Source organism: Pogona vitticeps, chromosome 4 (assembly GCF_051106095.1).
Source record: "Pogona vitticeps strain Pit_001003342236 chromosome 4, PviZW2.1, whole genome shotgun sequence".
NCBI lineage: Eukaryota > Metazoa > Chordata > Lepidosauria > Squamata > Agamidae > Pogona > Pogona vitticeps.
The window spans coordinates 41864466-41871485 of record NC_135786.1 but is presented as its reverse complement, the minus strand read 5'-3'; positions in this window follow the sequence as shown (position 1 = coordinate 41871485).

The following is a 7020-nucleotide window of genomic DNA, read 5'->3' as shown; positions in this document are numbered from 1 at the left end:
AAAAACTGAGTACACCTCATAGAACCACCTTTAGCATCAATAACTTGAAGGAAATGTTTTCTGTATGTCTTTATCAGTCTCTCACATCATTGTGGAAGAATTTGGGCCGCTCTTCTTTACAATGTCGCTTCACTTCATTGAAGTTTGCAGGCATTCGTTTACGCACAGGTCTCTTAAGGTCCCACAACAGCAGTTCAATTGAGTTGAGTTCTGGACTTTGACTGAGTTCAGTCTTTTTCTAATTGTGGTGTCATGAACTTTAACATTTAACATCATAACTGAGGCCTGTAGATTCTGAGATGTAACTATTGAGTTCCTGGCAATTTCTCTGAATATTGCACAGTCTGACCTTAGGGTGAATTTGCTGGGACATCCACTCCTTGGGAAGACTGGCAATTGTCTTGAATATTTTCCACTTGTGAATAATCTTCCTCACTGTAGAATGATGGATGGTTTGGAAATAGCCTTAGAACACTTCCAGATTGATGGGAAGTAACAATTACTTCTCTGCAATCATTACTGATGTTTTTCTTCCTTGGCATTGTTTTAACACACACCTGAATGCTCCAGAACAGCAAACTGCTAAAACTTCAGCTTCTATAGAGGTGGTCATATTTGCTGATGATCATCCACTCAAGGGCATTTGGTTAGCAGCACCTGCTGCTACTTAGCCTCCTAATTCCAAATTAACACCAAATTCAGTAATGGTGTACTTAGTTTTTCACACATGGCTTTTCCGTTTTGGCTTTATTTTTGCAAAATAAATCATGACATGCTGTAATATGCCATGTGTTGCTGTTCATCTGAGGTTGTCTTTAACTAATTTTCAGACCTGCTAAGGACCAGATGATTTTTATTACGTCCAGATATGTGAAACCATAGAATTCAAAGAGGGTGGTATTTTCTTTTTCATATGACTGTGTTCCTTCCTGACCTACTCACAACTTTGTCGTATAAGAGTGGAAAATCATTTAAAATATTTCAGTGTTGATATTTATCAAGCTGGCTGGATAGCTCAGTGCTTTAGGTATCCGGCTGTGGCACCAGAGGTTGGGAACTCAATTCCTTGCTGTGCCTCCTATGAGAACAACCAGCCTGTGTGGCCTTCGGAAAGATGCACAGATCCAGGATGTCCCCAAAAGAAGGGCATGGTAAACCACTTCTGAGTATTCTCTATCTGGAAAACTCTGAAAAGTTTTGCCGTCAAGTCAGAACTGACTTGATGGCATATGCTTATTATTATTATAGTTATCCACAGTGAAATCAATGGAAAGCCCTATGTAATGGTATAAGGTTTCCCGGACTACAACTCACTTCATGAAATGTGTGAAGTGTTACCCAGATCCAGACTCAAATGCCTACTTGTATGACACAATCCACTCACAATTCTTAGCCTAGCCTCATTCAGAAGATTATTGAGAGGACAAAAGAGAAGATGGTAGCTTTAAGGCATACTGTAAACACAGAATAATATTATTATTTGGGATATTCTCAGTGTAATCATATGCCAATTATAATGGTGTGTTTACATCACGCTAAGGTTTTGAACAAATTATCATGAGAAAATCCTATTACAAGGAGACCATGTTTAAGAGATAAATTAATACATAATTTTACATTTTAGCATTAACAGCCCAACCCTGCACATGTTTCCTCCACAGTAAATGCCACTGGATTCAATGGGGTTGATTCCGGGTAAGTGTAATAGGAGCGCAATCTAAATAGAGTGAAACTCAAGATTTACAAGCAGCAATATGTTAGTTGTCAGAGCTTCAATAGAAATATGGCAAATGTTTAAATGATGTACGCAAAATCTAAATAATATCCAGCAGCATCTTTCCACCAAGTAATCCCACTGCTTATTTTAATGTTCACTTCTATGTAGCTGTATCTGAGGAAGGTAAGTTCAGTATCAGGTCATATGTACTTCAGTAGTTATATCTTGATTTGTTGGATTGAAGAGTGCTGTTATCTGATGATTTTTCCATATGCAGTGGTCAAATCACTTATCTGTCTCTACTTTAAGAAGTGGATCAAAATTGGAAATAGATATGAGTCTATGCATCTATGTGGATGGATACTGACCTATTACAGCATGTTGATCTGGGGCTTCATCTAATAAGAATAAACTACTTTTTGCAGACATAGAGGAGGACTCTTACAAAGTAATTTGGCTAGTAATTAAGCTAATTTTTGGTTGTTCTTCTATGACATGGGATAAATCGCAAGTATCGTATGGATATTCTACACAGTGTTCATGTTTCCTTTCCCTATCAGTTTTTAACACTAACAAACTGGTTTAACAAGAAGCTGCATAATTTCTTTCTTATCTGAGGGTGCTATTAAATGGTTGATTGATAGAGGTAACATAGTTAAACATTCACATATTTCTTCTTTATGCCTAAATTTGTAGCTATATTTTCTTAATATCAACTTTAATCCATTATTTCAATACTTTAATGCCTTAAAATCAATTAAAAATTGAACAAAGTAATAATGTAGCCCATTATATTTCAAATTAATTTAAATTATGCTGAATATTAAATCTCCCAAAACCAAATCTCTTTGTAGTAATGTGTAGATCCAAATTAGTATAATATATTATACATAGATTAAGAGTGTTACAAATCTATTCAGTCCTCCTCCCTCCTGCCATGTCAGAATTGGGCACAGCTATCTGTAACATGAACAAAAACCCCAGGAAAAAGGAGCAAATATTGTTTTAACACTCAGTGTAAATCTCATGTGGGCTTATGGTGATCATGTATAAATCTCTGTATGACTTTGTATAATTATACTTATATCTGTGTGATTTTTGCTACAGTACAAATAGGAGTTCCCTGACCCCAAGCTCTAAAAATCTGGAATAGCTCAGAGGGAAAGTGCTATCTACCCCTCTCCTTCTCTCTCTCTCTCTCTCTCTCTCTCTCACACACACACACACACACACACACACACAAAGAATTGCTATAATTTAAAACAGAAATAGAGTGCTTACCATTTAGAGGAAGACTAAAGAGGTAGCCTGTGGTGTCCACTCATTCTGCTGTTGATTTTTCTTCTTACAGTAGTTGGTCACTAGCCTATTTTGAATTATTGGACCCTCAAAGTCAACCATGGAAGCAGATTTCTCAAATTGAAGGAATGCCTTCAGTTACACAACCAGTCACATGACCAAGCATGAGGCAACAACCAGTTGTTGAACTCATTTCTGTGATCACCATTGTGTCCATGGTAGTTAGAACATAAAATCTTTGTCCTTAAACCAGATTTGAAGTGGACAGTCCTTCAAAGAGCAGGCATCTTCTCAGAAAAGACTGGTCTCAGTTAAGCAGGATATGTAGCCACCTATCTCACCTGTACCCACCACTTCTTCCATCTCCAAAGCAGTTATTAATAATGTTAGAACTGGAGCGGTGGAAGGGAACTCATGGATCTTCACGTCCTTATCAAAGAGGCACAGTGTAATCAAATCCCCAAACTCTAAAACACTCTCTGAGCTATTTAGTAGTTGGATAGCAGTTGGATTACTAGTTGTTAAAAGATACACAGAACAGATTTTCATCATGGAGTGATCTTACAGAAGTTTCTTTGAACATGCTACTCTCTATTACTGTTTCATTCTTTTCAAGTTTGCATTAACACACACACTCCTCGATGTGCAAAGTATAATTTAAAGAGAACTTATTTGCAATAATTAGTATTGTAGAAGTGGTCTGAGACCAGTAAACAACCAAGTCATTAGGAGCAAAGCCACTCCTATGATCTGCAAATCAATACCTCATTAGGCTTATGTGTGTTCACCTTGCAGCACCTTATAATGAGAAGATTTTACACAAGACAAAGAAGGGGCAACGGATTCACAGTGGCACGGGGATTTTTGAGCTTCATTCCTGACCTCCCATTAGCACTAATGGGTATTATTGACCCTTCCAACTTGGCAAAGGAGTTTTTATTCTCCATCCTTCTGTACAGATAACCTCACCATTTCAGCTTGTTTCACAGTCCAAGGTGAAAATGAGCTGGCTTATTCTGTAGCATCCAGTTAAGTGTCTTGCAGTTTCTGGAGGCTGGGGCTGGGGTGGGGAAGAAGTGAAGTAACATTTCCAGCTCTCAAGGAAGGCTGTTTTAGGAACCGGGGGCAGGGGGGAAATGAAGGCAAAAAGACCAAGCAGGCGACTAAACATCAAGCTGTTTCTTGGATCTTTCCTTCACTGAAGGATCAAGAGCTCACCCCAAGGCGTATGCATTTTTCCATGCCCTCATTTCTCATAATCGATGGGAGCCTTGCAGACTATTTATGAAATTCTACAGAAACCTGATTATACTTCACCCATTCCTGCAAATTGAATTCAAAGGTATCTTTAAACTAGATTAGCGTAAGTGCATTTCTACAGGAAATTACCCGCATTTGAGTAGACGGAAAGAAACACAGCTTCAATAATCGAAAACAATTGGGATTTCTTCTAAACAAACAGAGGCAGGAGCAAAGAAATCTGCTTAGCTGGTAATGTACTGCATAAGGGAATTCTGTATTCAGTTGGCCCACTTATTCCCCATATAACTTAGGGTACAACAAATAATTACATTGGGCATAGAGATCTTCATGCTGCTGTGGAAGTATGGTTTTTTTCCCCTAGTATTGTGGCATTACTACAACCTTAACAATAATCTTATGGTAACTACATAATTATATTTTCTCTGTACTTCAAAAGTGGCTTCAGCTAATGGGTTCTTGAATAAATTGATTATACCCTGTTGTTCATGATGGTACAGGGCTTGCTTCAAGGTTAGATACCTGCCCATTTCTTCATGTTTCCATGCCTGTACTCTTAATCTACCTTCATACATTACTTAGTCTCCCAAGCTAGTGCAAGTTCTCTCCTTCAGTCAGTTGCTTTAAGCAAATATGGAATTCCAAATGTTGAGTATGTTACTTTCTTTGTGAGAAATTAGTTGTTGCTCTTTTTTCTTAACTACCTAAATCCAACTTGATGCTCGTGCATGGCTCAGCACTTCCTTTTCTCCCATTTGTACCTTCAGCCATAGGCATAGGATAGATTGATGAACCCACAGTACCATGCACAAGTGGAGGTACATCTCACTGAACTAGGTAGGATATGCTTCCATGTAAACATGTAGAAGCCAAAATTGCAGAGCTGCAATCTTAACTACGCTTTCAAGCAAATAGACTCAATAGGTCTTCCATTATCATAAACTTGATGAGAATTGGCTTGCAAAACATGAAGTCATTTGCATGATTTTCAGTAAGCCTTTGCACTATTCTAATGGTTATTAAACCATGTTCCTATGGAATAATGAAAATTTAATGTCTTGCTGGGCTTAAATTTTAAAAAATCAGGAAAATTTATTGTAATTTTTTGTGTTTAATATTGTCAGCAGAAAAGGGAGCAACTAATCAAGCTTTATCCTGGGGTCTCTGTTATGTCATAATGTGCACTTCTGAGGCTTTACCTTATGATTTCAATTGCCACAGAATACTTTTTTCAAATTACCTGATTAAGATGACCTCCAGGGGATTGCTAATGAAGAGGAAAAGTGGAATAATTTATGCATGGCATGAGCACGTCTCTTGTCTTTCTGTAAATTTATGAAACATTGTACTATGCAGAATCTAATCAGAGTCTAAAGAAATAAAGGGGTAAATGTGGATGCAAGATCACAGTCTGTGTCAGATTAGGTCAACATATGATTTATGTTGGTTGAAACGGATGCAGTGTGAAAGGTGATTATTTGTTTGTAAAGAGTGTCCCTTAATAAGGTTTTGGTTCTTATTAGAAAGAAAACTACAAGACCCTTTGTACAAAAAAAATGATCAATTAACAGTCATAGTGCTTTCAGAAAGTATACTGAAATAATATAGTTAACTTGTCATAGTCTGCTTAGTGCTGTTTGCTAGTTCTGTCTTTTAAAAGGAGGAATGTTTCAAAAACTGTGGAGGGATACTGGAGGGTTTGGTGGTGGCAGCTTGTGTTAACAAATGTACTACTGATTGCACTTCCTTATTCCAACCAGAATTTTCCTACAGTCCAGTCCATAATTTTCACTTGGTTATGCTTTTTTTGTTTTTCTGAGTCAATGGGTGAAATTAATATGTCCAACATGGCTTGCTCGTAATGTGACAAAGTCACAAAGGAGCCTATAGCTTTGATGTAAGCTATTAATCTACAGCCCATGTCCTTATATTCCCTTGAGTAAATGCTCTGGCATTTATCTGTATGAAATATTGAAGACTGCATGCTAACTGACACCAATATGTGAAATTTTCCTTGTATGGGCAAAGAGACATAACCTGCTATAGGTGACCAGATCAGCACCATGGCCACCAGCACCACAGGCACTAAATAAGACCTTGGAACTCATTTCAGGACCATGGAGAGCACTCTGTATTACACCAAGGGTGACTGGGGATAAAAACATTAGTGATTTAATAACCTTTATTAATAATTGCAGAGCTGGAAGGAACCTTATGGATCACTGAATCCGTCTCAAAGAGGCACAGTGGGGAACTGAACTCCCAGCCTCTGGCTGAGCCGCCAGAGACCTATAGCCACTGAACTATATATGCAATAGTCTTTGTGAAAGTGTCATCTCTTAAATATGCTGTCTGACTTTGTACCTCCATTTGTACATGGTAATCTGTTGTAGACTATACAGGCTTGATTATGCTAACCTATAAAGCCCAAGTCCTAAACAGCTTGGGTCCAAGTTATCTCAAAGACTGTGTCTCGCATTATGTTCCTGTTCATGTGTTAAGATAATCAGGGGAGTTGTTTGCCTGCCCAGTCTGGAATAATGGGAAAACTAGGGCCACAAGTTTATTAACTTATTTATAATGCAAACTTTTCCTTTTACAAGGTGGTGTACCGTAGTGCCTGAATGTAGCGGACACGCTGAAGCCTCTACCAACTCAGGCCTCCAGAAGTGCTCACTCTTCTTCTCAGGTAGCTGCCACCAGGTATTGCTGTTTCAATACCAATAAATCACTGAATCATGTGT